General features: G+C 35.5%; 1 protein-coding gene across 3 annotated transcripts in view; it reads left to right on the top strand.

Moving 5' to 3' along the window:
• TNFAIP8 (TNF alpha induced protein 8) overlaps positions 1-14,925 on the top strand; it is a 95,567-nt gene that overhangs the window by 1,143 nt on the left and 79,499 nt on the right. The window contains exon 1 of one of the 3 annotated variants that reach the window (XM_067568842.1): positions 9,176-9,559. The exons of the other annotated variants lie outside the window; for them this stretch is intronic. The gene's annotated coding sequence lies outside the window, so the exon portion shown is untranslated. Of the gene's footprint in view, positions 1-9,175; positions 9,560-14,925 lie in introns of those variants that run through there. 3 annotated transcript variants of the gene reach the window in all.

The following is a 14,925-nucleotide window of genomic DNA, read 5'->3' as shown; positions in this document are numbered from 1 at the left end:
TATATAGAATGATTTGAAGTTACTAACTGAAAAACGGTGAGAAGAGAGCTAACTTCATTCCCAGTCTGAGTTGGACTAACATTGGAGTTACCAATGAGTCTCCTGAGAGCAATGATGGTCCAAAATAAATTTTTGCCATTATTTTTTTTAGCTGATTCCTAATACGACATGTTTATACCCAGAAATGCTTGGCTGCTCTCTTAACTATAAAAATATTTCCTTATTGAGGCTTCAGTGAAGTAAATGAGTGGTGCTACTGAGGCTCTGTAAAATTTCATCTGCAGCAACTTTGGTGGAATTAGGAAAATCAAGAGCAATATACAATTGTCAATTCTTTGTAATTCAGCATACACAAATTGTGTGTATTTGGTGTGTTTAAAAGATATAAAATCTTGCTTATTGAATGTTGTTACAACTGTTTGAAGCTTACTTTAAATTTAATAGATGGTTTTAACTTGTGAGAATTTTTATTATGCCAGAATTATCTCAGGATAAAATTCTAAATGTTATAAATAAATTTGCAATGAAGACTAATTAAATTGCTTAATTTTTCCCCTCCCCCCTTCACTCCCCCCCCCCCCTTCCTATTCTCTAAAGAAAAACATTTATTTTGTCTGGCAAAAGAATATCTAATACACCCATTAACATATGTAACTTGATTTTTTTTTGGTAGCTTTTAAGGTCAGAAGAGACTATAATGATGATCTAGGTTGACTTCCTGCATAACTTAGGCCAATTTCAAGTCCATAACTTCTCCTTCAGTTCTAGTGTACCTGTCTTTGAAAGTAACACTACCAGGAGATTAGATAGAAACAGCTATTAGTAAAATATAGTGTATAATTAACTTTATGCTGTGAATTAAGGAGAGCACTTCAGAATTCAGTGCAAGAAGCTTTTTCTATTTGGAAACTTAGATTTTTATCTAGACAGCTATTTAAGGCATTAGCATGATCACATTTTTCACTATGACGGTTTGTACAAATTTCAAAAACTTACGTGTATATGGTGTAAATTATATACAAGCATACAAATATATAGGTAAACAGAATCTAAGTGGTATTTCAGTCTGAATAAAAATTTTGTTGTACCTAATTTTGCATACACACTGAAACACTACACTACTACAGAAATTATAAATTGTTGGCTCAGTGAAAAACTTTGACTAGACTGGTAAACAGAAAGAAAAATGTTGATTAGCTGGCTGTTGAGTTTATTGATGGATTAACTGTTCAAGAATCATTTATCTGCTGTCAGCTTTAAATAGGAAATTCCCTTTGAAAGACAGTCAAAAGCATAGCTGAGTGCTTACAGACCTTTGAATGGGGGACTAGCCTTTTAGCCTCTAGAGACCTAGATTGAAATCCTGTTTAGGTTTTATGTGAAAAGAACTTTTGTGGTCTCAACGTAATCCCTTGTGGACATCACCAAAACAGCACAACTGACAGTCTCTGTTCATGAGGCCCAGGGCATGAGGCAGGGATATTTCAGGTCAGGTTGAAGTGCATTAAATTAATGTTGGATAACTTTCACTAAGCCTACACGTTTTATGCCTGGTTCTATAGCCTGCTGTTCTTCCCTTACTCTTACAAGCATTAAATCCATCAACAATGTTTCAAAAAAAAATGAGAAAACTTTGATATTTATCATTAGATGTAATTTTAATTTTTTTATGTTGTGTTCTTGTGAAGAACTTTAATTGTTGTGGTTTAAGCTTCGGGTTGATATATTTAACTTCCAGTAATTAGTGAAGGGCTCATAAAATCATATGATGTTAGAGACAATATAGTTCTGAGTCACTATAGTTTCAAAAGAGGGAGGACACAGTCTGTTCCTCAGAGCATTGCCTGAAATATCTTGTTGCCATGTGTTATGAAAAAAGAGGCTATCAAATGTTGCAAATCTCAGAATTTAACTGTTCATATTTTAAACAAACAAGCTAACACAATATAATGCATCTTACAGGCACTGACTCAGTATTTTTTTGTGTTTAATACAATATTTAAAACTTGTACTGAAGATGAGAAAAACATTCTTGAGAGTGTCAACAGCTCAAACGTGTTGCTGGAAAGCGGTTCATGCATGTTTAGCTGCTGCTGTCCTGTGGAGCCTTCCTCCTCTGTCAGAGTAGGTTGGAGTGGCTGGGGATCTAAAGAGGAGTTGGAGGATAAGATCCAAAAAAGTGAGCGAAAGCTGTTGGCTGTAACTGGATCAGAATTTGTATTTGGAGGAGGAGGTAAATTTAGGGAACTCAGGAGATTTGTGAGGATGAAGAAATTGTGACCTGCTGGAGTATTTTTTTCTTAAACTCTGAAGTCAAATTTCATGTGGAAAGCTGTTTTAGTAAAACTTATCACAGAGATCTAGGCCAGTGTTTCTTAACCTGGAGTTTTAGAGGGGTCGCAAGTGCAGAGCTGGTATTGGGGGTGGCAAGAGAGATAATTGCCTGGAGTCACAGGGGCGCCATGAAACTAAGTTACATGCCTCAGGCCCGTGGGGGTGGGACTCAGGCTTCAGGGGTACAGTAGTTTGGAAAGGTTAAGAACCACTGGTCTAGGCCAAAGCACATGGTGCTCTGATTTCAAGCAGAAGCCACCTACTGTTTGCACAGGTGACAGAATGCTACACACTCACCTTTTATAGTTAACATCAACTGACTAAACTTGAGCCACAGTGAACATACTAAGTAAATGTATCAGTTAGGGAAAAGTCCTTCTTAAATTTGTGCTACTACTCAGTGGGAAATAGTTCTTGTTTCAAGTGACCAATGGTTAAAACTTCAGCCAACGTGTTATTTCAATCTATTAAATTATATGCCAATCTGAGTGCAGTAAAATGCCTGAGAATCTGTAGTGAAAATATTCTGGGTCAGCAAAACAATACACAGTAAATACCCACATGATGTGTAACTCAGTATTTGTGGTATCTTAAACCATCCTCCATGGACCATATGTAATATTTTAGAGCTTCATATGTTTGTTAGAACTAAATTTGAAAGTTGGCATAGAAATTCCCCTTTACTGGAGAGTCTAGTAGTGTATATCTTCGCTAAAAAAAATTAAACATGTTTTAAAGTTTGACTTTTATTTCATATTTAGATACCTAAATAATTAGCCTGATTTTAGCAAGTATAGAGCACCTGGCTACTCCCGAAAGACCCATGGCCAAGATGCCAAAATAAATTTTTAAACTGGTATAAGTTACATGCAGAGTAAACAAGAGTAAGTGCCTTTAGTTTGAATAATAAATAATTCAGAGTTCACACTATAATCTGCATTGGCGTTAGAATGAAAACTAAAAAAAAGCTTAAAAAACCCCCACGTTTTTTATAAACTTCAGCTGTTAGTGCAATTGAAGATAATTTTGTCATTTGTTTAAGTCTCAATATTAATTTCCCAGACAAAAACATGTTAAATTGGAGTTTATGTTGAGATTATGGATCAGCAATTTGGGAAAATACATTACAGGGATGTTGCCATTACCCCAGATCAGTGAAATTTCAGGAAATTCAGAAATTCAGTTCAGATTAAATTTAAAAGAAATGCAAACATGTTAACATATGGAAAATGCACAATTAAGGCATCCAACCAACATTAACTCTATTCTGTAGTGACACCATGTTGTAAGTGTATGTGCCTTAATCATAATGTTTCCAGTGCATGATTAGATTAAATTGATTTTTCTTTTCCTTCATTGAGTCACTTAAATTTAACCTTAACTCTGATTTTCCTGAAGCAATTATCCCAAAACTAGCTATTTTCAACTTCATTCATTTTGGAGAGGATGTTCTGTATTTTTCATACATAGTAAAATAATTGAATCCTCACTTTAAGTTTAAATCTCAGTTGAACCTTAACTATGGGACTCTAAGCAGCATTTGCATAATTAGTGACTGTTCTCAAAACTGAGTGTTGTTTTTCATCGTACTGCAGAACTTGTATAAACTTTATCAACTAGTCCTTGCCGAAGGTCTAGGTGCAAATAACTATATAACTGTTCTTCCGCAGGATGTTATGCAATGAGCATCCTGTTTTAGCCACAGACTAGAATTATCTATACACAATGTATTTAAAAAGACATGCTGATAGGGAAAGAGATATCAATAGTTTAATTGCTTGGGAATAGTGTGAATATGGGAAAACTACATTACTACTCTTGACAAATAGGGGGCCTTACAAGATAAGAGATCTGAACCAGCATGGAGAAACTCCTAAAATAAGATACATGTATCACAAATTAGCCAAATGGAAACAAAATTACCAGCTGTGGTTTGATGTGAAATTGGCGCATAGAAAGTTTTGCTGTAACATTCAATAATTAAAATGCCAAATCCATTTTAATCACTTTAAAAATTTTCAACTTGTTGCATATTGTTTTTTATATTTTCGGTATAAAATAGTTCATTGCTGAGAAGCAGCCATATTCCTGTGTGGTAAACTACAGAAGTTTTGACATTTTACAAAAGTGGTGGTACAATGGATTATTCCCCTTGCCTTCTTCCTCTGGGTTAAAATTCTAGTTTAGAAACAAGTGAAAAATGAATTTGGCCTCAGTCTGGTTTTCTGTCTCCAGTTCGTTAAAATCACAAAACCATAGAAAAATGTTGTCTAGTCAAGCAGAAGCTTAGACAGGATGCTGCAAGTCATTTAAATTAACTGTGCAGTGTTGTAGCACTGTATGTTTAGCTGAAGTGAGTTCTTCATTTGTCTCTAGCATTACTAAGCACTATACTCACTTGCAAACTTCAGAAATGTTAGCTGTATTATCATAAGATTGAAATATGTATTTACACACTAGGCAGAACATACTTCCATAACTAATTATTTCATAACTTTCTCTAAAAGCTTAAAAAAACAAATTTATAAACACTACATTTAAATGCCAAGGTGGTGAGAAAAAACAACCAACAGCAGAATATTAAAATTAAGGACAACACTCAACACCTGATTCAGTTAGCACCTGAGGTGCTATCTTTTGAAGGACTCAGGGTCCCTTCTGCTGTTCTTTGTTTGCTGTCCAGATGATGCTTAAATTTAGGTTTTAAGTGCGTGATTTCACCCCAGAAAGCATCAGTACTAAAGGGTGTGTATGTTCCCTTCCCAGTACACATGCATAACTCCCACTAGTCTTTAATGAGCACTAAATAATTGTTAAATGAGAGGCTATCCCTTAAGGTGTAAACTCTACTCTACTCTTTGGCTATGTGACTGTCCTACATACCAGTTTAAAATCTCAAGCTTGTGCCTAAAATTGTTAGCTTGTTTAAAAAAAAAAAAAAATTGACATTTTTTGAATGTTTAGATAGGAAGTTCAACTTACATTGTAAAGTCACCAACCTTCAAAATTCAAATAGTCCATGAATGCTTGACTGTACTGAACATGGATGATGTTTGGTCATGTTGATATTGTGTGGGATGTATGATAAAGCTCACAATTGCCCCCCCCCCTTTTTTTTTGGTAAAGGTATTCATTAGACAAGCATTCAGAAAAAGATAAAAAATACACTTGTGTTATATAGAGCACACAGACATGGTAGCTTCTAATGATTTTTAACACTTTTCCAATCCAGCCTTGGATGAGAGTGACTGACAGTTTAACTGCATATGTGAGATGAGCTGGGCTCAGTCTAGATTTTGTGCAAAACCATCAGTATGTTTAGTACTAATAGGCACCCTCGCATGTCTAGCGATCCTGAAGTTCAGGACTGAGTTGTTGTGAGAGAGGCTTATATTGTGTGTGTTGATTTAGTCTATGGATTAATAGATTACTTCATTTTCCAAGGCTGTCAAACCAGCATCTTTCACAAGCACTAAACTATGACTAATATGTTTTTTAATACATGTTGATTAGCACCTGGCACAACACACTGAAGTAGTAGGAGACCGGATATATCAAATTTGGTGCCTTTCAGTGTAGGGAAATGATAGTCAGTAGTACATTTCTGTAGTGTATTGGAACTTTCAGTCTGTCACTTGCAGTTGCTTTAATTTCGTTCTTACTGTAGTTCAATGTTACTGTTTATATAACAAGATCCCTGTGAAATGTTTGGGACAAAATTAGTCAAGAAAATTCTGCATTATGATCAGTCAAAAAAAACCCATGGCTCATTTTAAATATTTTCTGCTAAAAAGGGTCAAGACTGATAGAGATCTTGATGCTTTATGTTACACTATGGTAGAAAGAAGAACAAAGACATATTAATAGCTGAACAGCATAAAAGACACCCGTTTCAAAAGCCCCTTACTTCAATTTAAGAGAGAAACTTGAAAAGGGATGACTAGACACTGAAATAGTGCTTAGTTTTTCACTTCAGCTCCTGTGTTTGACATGATGGTCATGTGCTTTCCATACCACTCTTCTTGCTTCCATGATCACTTTAACTTGCTTTTAAATGAAAAGAATCTAGCAGTAACTCATTTAGTTTTTGCTTAAGTGTGTCAGCTGCATGGGAAGCACAACTAAATGCTGTGCTCATTCTAAGGAAGTGGTCTTGAGTGAGCGAGTTTAGGAAACGGAAGAGCAAACTGAAATGCTGATAAACTTTGCCTGCTAAAATTTAAGTGGTTTTTGTAAAGGTATTTGTTTTTTTTAAAACCGTTGTTCAAAATTTTTAAATATCCTACTTAGATACCATCATTTAGCATCTCCATCTGGTATTTGCATTTGGATACTCTGCATTGAGATATTGTTTAAATATCTGCATAGTACACTTCCTAGGTGGTATTTCTACTCCAAAAAATAGCCATATTAAGAAATAGTTTTAGGTCAAACATAATTTGAGTGGGATTTTTCTCCACCTGAGGAACAGAAAAACAATCTTAAGTTTGGGACAGATTACCCTTGTCCAATCACCACAGTGAATGTTTCCTACAGAAAGGGACAGAGTACATTTCCTATGCATTGGTAAACACCCATATTTAGGGAAGGTTTAAACATGTGCTTAGTTTGTTTAAGTCTCACTGAGACTTAAAGCTATGCACATGAATCTATGAGAGCAATCCTCTCAAAGAGCTCTAATTACAGATTCTTATCTAATTTTAGATAGGAACCCCCAAATAAATACAATTAGAGTTGTACTGAAGTGGTGTTTTGAGTAGTGGGAATATATAAATGATTCAGAAAGAAAATAGTTTCCTAGAAAAAAAATTGTTAAAAGATGGAAATAATCTTGCTCCAAAATGTGCTGGTGTGGGCTTGAACAAACAAAATATTGTCATAACTCAGTGATAAAGATAAGGCATATATAGTCATCCTGATTCTCAGTGGAAATGAAATTTCCCTTATGTTAGTGCTGTTTGTTTGAAGTAAATCACATTGGATCTCAGGTTCTTGTTACAAAATGCAGTATGTCAGTCATTTCCAATCTGATGGATAATATTAAACGATCTAAAATGTATTAGGAAAATTGCATAACCATTACTACCAGCAATGCTTTCACGTGAAAGTAAAACTTAGCAATAGGCTGAAAGTGAAACCTGGGAGATTGTGGCCTGGATAAGGTACATGGTAAACAGCATCAGTGAAAACCACACATTGGGTTAGTATTGAAATGTTTTGGTCATTAAATATCTTACTGATAAAATATTACTTCGATCTTTTCATAAATGTAAGGCCTGGTGTGCACTTAAAAAGTTAGGTCAACCGAGCTACGTTGCTCAGGGGTGTGAAAAATCCATACCTTTGGGTGGCATAGATAAGGTGAACTAACCCCACTGTGTAGACAGCGCTAGGTCGACAGAAAAATTCATCCGTTGACGTAGCTACTGCCTCTTGTGGATTACTTATGCCGATGTGAGAACCCCACTCATCAGCATAGATAGTGTCTACTACACTGCAGCAGCGCAGCTGCAGTGCTTCAATTGTAAGCAGGCCTTAACATGGAACTAGGTTTTGTTCCAGTTAAGTCCAGACAAGTCCAAGTTAGGGCCAAGTTTAACTCTAGTAACTTTGACATAGAACTGAATTTTTGCGTTACTACAATATTACTTGAGTAGTTGGCTGATTGGGGCCAAAAACAGGACATTCTACCTTAGAAATGTGTTTAGAAAATGATAATCCTCTTATTGGAGAGTAAACACTAAATAAAGGATTGGGTTGAGTTCGTAACTTCTTTACTCAGTTAATGTTGCTGTTCAGATTTCAAAATGTGCCGTGCAAATCACTCAGCAGCTAGTTCTATCAGTAAATGGTCTGCTACGTAATACACAATTGGGGCTTTATTCCTGTTAGCTGTAGTCACTTGTAAAATGTTCCTAAAATATGAGTTAATATTTATTACAGTGCTTAAAATGGGTAGCTACCGCTTGTTCCATAGAAAAGTGTCCAAACTTATTTATATATGCATAGTTTTTCACTTGGTTTTTACTGTTATGTTAACAACTGTCAACTAAAATGAATTTTAGATCTACATGGTGCCTGTAAAAAGCATCACACTTCTATGTAAAGTTACCTCTATTAAGGACTGTGTCCAGTAAGTTGGGGTCAGTTGATGTGGTGTACACCAATCTTGGATATACTTTGCTTCACTACCCACATCCTCGGTGAAGCTTCTCAGAATATGCATCTCTAGTCACTTCAGCTGAGTACAGAGAAATGAAGGTTGTTATCAAAGAGCTTACCTGTAACAAACTGACTGTACTGCTGAATACACTGATTGTGGGGATATACAAGCAACCTATAAGGGCCTGACTAATTTTTACTGAATAGAGTCCTTATATATGTGCCAATTTGAAATACTGAGAAATGGCTACATGTTTTTAATTTACTTCCAGACTCTTTCAGTAACTAACAATGTTTCTTATAGAATAATGTTTAGCTGTGATATTTGTGTGTGTGACATATATCTATGTGCTCCCTTGTTTTCTTTTGTGCATGAAAATAATATTTTTCTATAAAAGAGAGAAAGTTTAGTTCACCTTTTCCACATCTTTGGGATATAAGATTTACCTCCTTCTCTAGTGTGAATACCGGTCTTGTATTTTAAGAGATGTAGCTTATTTGATGCCTGCTGTCTTACAACGCTCATCCAGTAAGAACCAACTACCAAGCACATGACTTAAACATAAAATGTGTTTTCAATAAATAATTATTCACAAGCTCATACCCAGTTGTTGCTGCACAAAATTCCTGCACATGGCCCCCCCTCGCATTTACCCATCCATTTGGGCTAACAGTCAACCCACGACCTGACCTTATTGGGGCGTTACCATGGATACAGCTACACCTTTGGCTCCCACGTCATATATGTGGAATGTAACTGACCAGGGGAGACTAAACTCCCCAGCAACCAGGAAAACTGCAAGGGTCCCCCGGCCAATCCAGTGCTGGCACGAAGCCCATATCATGTTCTTGGGCCAATCAGTTAACCCTTCATGTCCCATTTAGTTCATAAAGAGGGGTCTTTCCCAAGCCCCCTCGGAGAGTCTCATCGAAACCAGCCTGATCCCCTGGTCCCGATTCTCCCCGCTCACGTCTTTTTCCTCCCCGAGCGTGAATCGTTTGCCGGCCGTATCGATTTAAACGTGGAATGCTGTGGACATCAGTCTGTGTGTTCGTCTGTGTGGTGAGAAGCTAACTATCAGTCTGTATTTTACAGCTACGTTGTCTGTTTAACTGTCTGTGTGAAATCTCTGTGTGTCTGTGTAAAAAGTATCCTGTCTCTTGTAATTCACCGTTTCTGCCACTGTGCCTTATAGTAACCGTCTGTATAACACCCCCCCCCCCCTTTTCTGTTTCCTGCAAGCAGCTACTTGTCTTTGTAGCATAGTAGTAAGTGTCCCTGTCTGCTTAGTGAGAGACCAGAGTTTGATTCCTGGGCAGGGAACTATTGTCTGTTTAATATTAGTTTAGGTCTTTATAGTTAGTTGCCTGTTTAATACCTTGTTATATCTATATATGTTTTGTGCTTAATTGTGTTTATATCCTTTTATATTATTCTATATTTTATACTTAATTGTTTGTTTAGATGAGTATAACTAATTAAAAATCTATATTACTCCTGTGTTTATAATACAACTCATTCATTCCCTAACTGACTCCTTATTGACTCTGGGGGATTGTTAACCTGTCAGAACACCAGTAATATATACATGATCTAAAAATAAAATGTCAGCGGTATCCCTTAAAAAATTCATTTAGTATTTTTAAAGGAAACCAAGTACAGTACAAAAAGTAAGATATTTAATCTACAATCCCTCCAGATTTTACTAACTTTTTAAACACACTGCCTTTGATTCCCCAAATTGTAGCTACCATCCTCTTCTTAGAGAATGATTGGATAAGTTTCTTTCAGTGTCTACACGTGATACTCTGCAGTTATCTGCAGCTATTACTGTTGAATTTCCATTGAAGAGAAGAAATTGCCTCCATGGTACTTCAACTTCTACTAGTCCAGGAGGCAAGATATTCAAACTTGATACTCAGGGAATCTAAGTTTGATCTTACACATGGTATCACAGGGCATTGCCATTCTACGTCCTTTTAAAATGAAGGTGGTTGCAGGTTGCTAGAGAGGCTTTAGACAAGCATGAGAATTATAGTTAATTATGCTGAAATATAATTGTTTTGGCCAGTCATAATAGAGTTACTATACCATTACTGACTCATAGCTGTACACTTTTTAGTCAAATTTCTGTTCTCTAGCCAAGGGTGTCTGATTTCCATAAGGAGAAATTACCTTAGCCTGGAAATCCTTGAATTCTGATTGGCTGCCACCCTCAAATATTCCATTTAAAGCATCATAAGAAACATGGCCACCCCAGCTTCTAATTTCTTTCTACCTGTCTTGTCAACCCATTCTTAACTAAAATGTATTTAATGCAACAGAAAGTAATTCATCTTTATGTGGATGAGTGGGTGGGAAGGAAACAAGTAAGCTTTCCTAAAGGGACACGAAGGCACATGAAGGAATTTGAGAAATCTGAAAAATCTGGGGTTAAGTAGGAAAGGAAGATGAGAAATGTTGTGGAGGCTATGTTTGTGTGCATACAGACGGGAAGTTCTGAAGCAAGCAACAAATCAGCACGTACTACATTTTTACAGGATTTCACGTGAGATTAGTTTTTTCACCATGAGATTTTTCACATGAGATTTCATTTTTTCACCATGTAGTTTTTAATGTGTATTATGCCACATCATACTATCACATTAATAGATTAATGCCTATGCCACAACTTGATAATGAGTTTTTTCTGAATAGATTCCACTTAGCATTTACTTGTTTAAAAACTTTGTTTTAGTCAAATAGAGATGACCAAGCTTATTCATGAAGGCTGAGACACAGCTCACTTGTATCAGCTAATATAGAAAAAAGTATTTAAAAGCCGTTTTTGAGTATTTGACTAGCATTGATGAAGTCAACTTATGAGACCTATAAAACTGTGCAACGGAAGGGTCGATAGCTATAATATTTCCTGAGGCTACATACATAAGGAAGAAGGAGTGCCAAAATCTCCAGCCTTGACTCATCCACACAAGCACATAAGGTTACACTTAGGTAATTAAAACTGAGCTGTGTTCCCAGTGGATGAAGGTTGTCATTACAATGAACTTCGAATGTTAATTTTAAGGTGGATAATAAAGGAGAGGTAAATACATTTCAGATAAACTTAAACACAGCATGAGCAATTCAACAGTTACTTATTTCCTTCTCATTACTTGTCCAAAAGTAATATAGAAGTCCAAAGCTCAAAGTATATTTGCAACAGTGGTACATATAAACCTTCATTTTAGCTTTGTTTGCATTAGAGGTGTTTCTCAATTACATTATTAAAAAATTTTTTAGAAGTTTTCCAGGTTAGAGCACAGAATTGTAAGTCAGGATTCTGTCCCTTAAGTGGAAATACATTTCTTGGTGGAATATAGCAAAATATCACTTTTCTTGTGAGTAGGCAAACTCCATATTCATAGAGGCAAGAACTTCTCAAGTCAATTTGACCCATATTAATTTTGTCATTAGTACTCTTACCAAATCTCAAAATGAGACTTGAAATGTATGCTTGTCTTTAAAAATGTATAAATAGCATGGTGAGCTGCTTTATAAACAAACAAATCATTTTGCATTTTCTAAAAGGAATCACTTTAAGTTGCTGTATTTGCATATGGACCTCACCTTTATATAAAAATATATAGTTACATGGTAAGAGAGGTTGTTATGATACATATTATAGGGAACTTGAGGCCTTACAAACAGCAGTGCAAACTGTTCTCAAAGGGAAAGCAGTTTTACCTTTCAACATCCTAATTTAAAAACTGCCACAAAAAATGAGAACATATCTTAGAAGCTTAAGTCAGAATAGTTCTGCTAGACTAAGACATTTCACAAATTGGAGAGAGCCTTTAGGAAATCATTTGTTTGCTGTCTGCTCACCTTCATTACACACTATATAGAAAAGCCTCAAATTCCTGGACACATCACTGTTTGAGCAAGACTTTTACACCTAAAGTAACAACTTCCTTTTATATTTCATAGTTGTAACATCAGCAAGTATTTATAGAGGGACATGGTGTTATTCATGTGCGTCTTTCACACACAATGGGATTAGAAAAAGTTACAAATATAAAAATGAAAATGTGTTTAGTAAAATCACTAAAGTTGGCTGGTGGACTCAATGCCAATGTAGTACCTGAAACCACTTTAACTGTTAATATTTTTTTTTAAACTGCCTAAATTTCAAGCTGAAGATGTTCCTTTTAAAAATTCTGAGAGTTACATTTGGATTTCTTTCATCTTCTTTGAATCCTCTGACTCCATACTTGTAACTCATATTTTCCTTGGTTTACTTTGTGGTATACTTTGGCTGGCTTTATATTTTCTGGTTGTAAACTTTTGCAAAATGTTAAAGCTTTTTGCTAGGAGCAGGAAAAATACCTTGAGCAGGAAATGTTTATAATTTTTCCCCTAAATAATAATTATTTCTATGTATTTTATATAGTTTTCCTTTGTTATCAGAAACTTAATTTTCTATGTCTTTTTGTTTTTCCATGAAAACACTTAAGTATGTTCTTAACTTTCAAGTACGTCAGTAATTCCATTGAAATCAGTGGGACTATTTACATGCTCAAAAGTTAAGTGCATGTTATAAGACACACTGCATGTCCTTGAGACAGGCTGTTTGCTAGACTTGAAAACAAATTATTTATGTACCATCATAGCAATCTGAGTTCAAAAAAATGAAAAAGGAGATCCATAAGGTCTGCAGAATTGGCTTTTTTAGTGCTTGTCATTGAGGCTGCTAAACCAGTTTCACATGTTCCTAATAGTGCATTAAATAGCCCCTCTGAGTCCTCCTGAGTTTGGTGACCCTTCTGTGTTTTGAGACTAGAGTCTTAAAAAGTAGATTTTCTAATCTAATGAAAACACAGAAATTGTCACAACAAATCACTAGTCCAGTATTGGTTTCTGACGGTAGCCAATACAAAATGCTTCAGAGGAAGATGTAAGCAACCTGATATGGCCCAATATGAAATAATCTGCCTGTAACAAAAATGGGTTAGGCCTTGTCTACACTGAGAATTATCTTTTGTTGACAACAGGTGTCAGCAATGGGTACAGCTGAACTGGTGCTGTAAATGATTTAACCAGGACAAATGTGTTTAGATCTATTTTAGAAAGAGTGGTGGTAAAATGTAGTTTGAGCAAGTATAAAGCAAGCTGAAAATGGCTGTAGAAAGCAGAGGGCAGTCTACACTAAGGTGCTTAACATTGTAATATGTGTAACAGAGTTCAAGAGTTCTATAGTGTCTTAATTCTTAAATCAAACTTTCTTCCACTGTGTCAAAATAAACTTTTTTTTGCTGCAATACACAGCAGAAATGATCAGTCTCTTAAAATGCAGAGTGTGAGAGGCAGATAAATTATTGGTTGAGGATAAAATGTATTTAATATATAGTCTTGGGGCATAATATGCACACTTTTTCTATAAGGGTCCTCAAAATGTACTGCATATTAAGCTAAATATTTGGATGCACAGAAACCCTTCTTTGTAATAATTTTTCTGTTTCAGTATTTGTTTTAGAAGCTTATAAACACAGGTTTAATGGGAACTTCTCTAAGTTTTCTGTCTCATTCCCTCAGCCCCATCCTCTTGTGATGTAATAATTTTTGCTAACTAAACATCAGATCTAGATCTGTTTCATTGGTGTCAGTCTAAAGTCTAAATCAGATAATGACAATGTTAAAAATGTCAGTCTGTCTACACTGAATAGAATACACAGGGCACCCAAACAACCTTGACACTGCCCTGCAGTAACACTGTGCAATAAACATATTATTAAGACATTTTAGTGTTTGTGGCTCTAGGTTAGATTAAACTGATTTTGAAAGACATATTATATTCCTTCCCCCCTCCACACCCCCACCCCTCCCGGGTGTCACTATGGGCTGAGGTAAAATTGTTTTGGTGCCCAAACTCTGCATTTCCATACTTTTAATATGTTTGGATTTCTTTTAAATGTAAAACCTTAACTCTGAATTTCCCAAGAAAAATGCTTGGATTTGGAATAATTGCAACATTCCTGTAATTGTGTTTTACTCTATATTATTGATATATACTGTCAACCTCACTCCATGTAATGCAGTCAGACTAACATGGCTACCCCTCTGGAACTTTTTTTATTACAACTTTAATACATGAATAGTAAATGAGAAACCCAAAGAGAATATTACCATGTGATATTTCTAATGATTTGAAGATCTGAAATATTAATCTTTTATTTTAGCTCAACTTTTTATGGCAGTATTCAGTGCTTTACTCTGTATGATTTATGCAGTAGCAGCACTAAGCAAACTGAACATACTGGTTGGTTAAGCTGCTTTTATAGCTGCTTTACATTGTGGGGAAAACAATGGGAGATGAAATTTTGAAAGAGCACATTTATATCTGGAATTCTCTATAGCAAAACATTATTCATCAGTCTTTGCTGTAGAAG

Source organism: Emydura macquarii, unplaced genomic scaffold (assembly GCF_026122565.2).
Source record: "Emydura macquarii macquarii isolate MOO-44397 ecotype Brisbane River unplaced genomic scaffold, CSIRO-AGI_Emac_v2 contig_2897, whole genome shotgun sequence".
NCBI classification, from domain to species: Eukaryota; Metazoa; Chordata; order Testudines; family Chelidae; genus Emydura; species Emydura macquarii.
The sequence above is the reverse complement of the archived record's forward strand: the minus strand, read 5'-3'. Positions and strand labels throughout refer to the sequence as shown.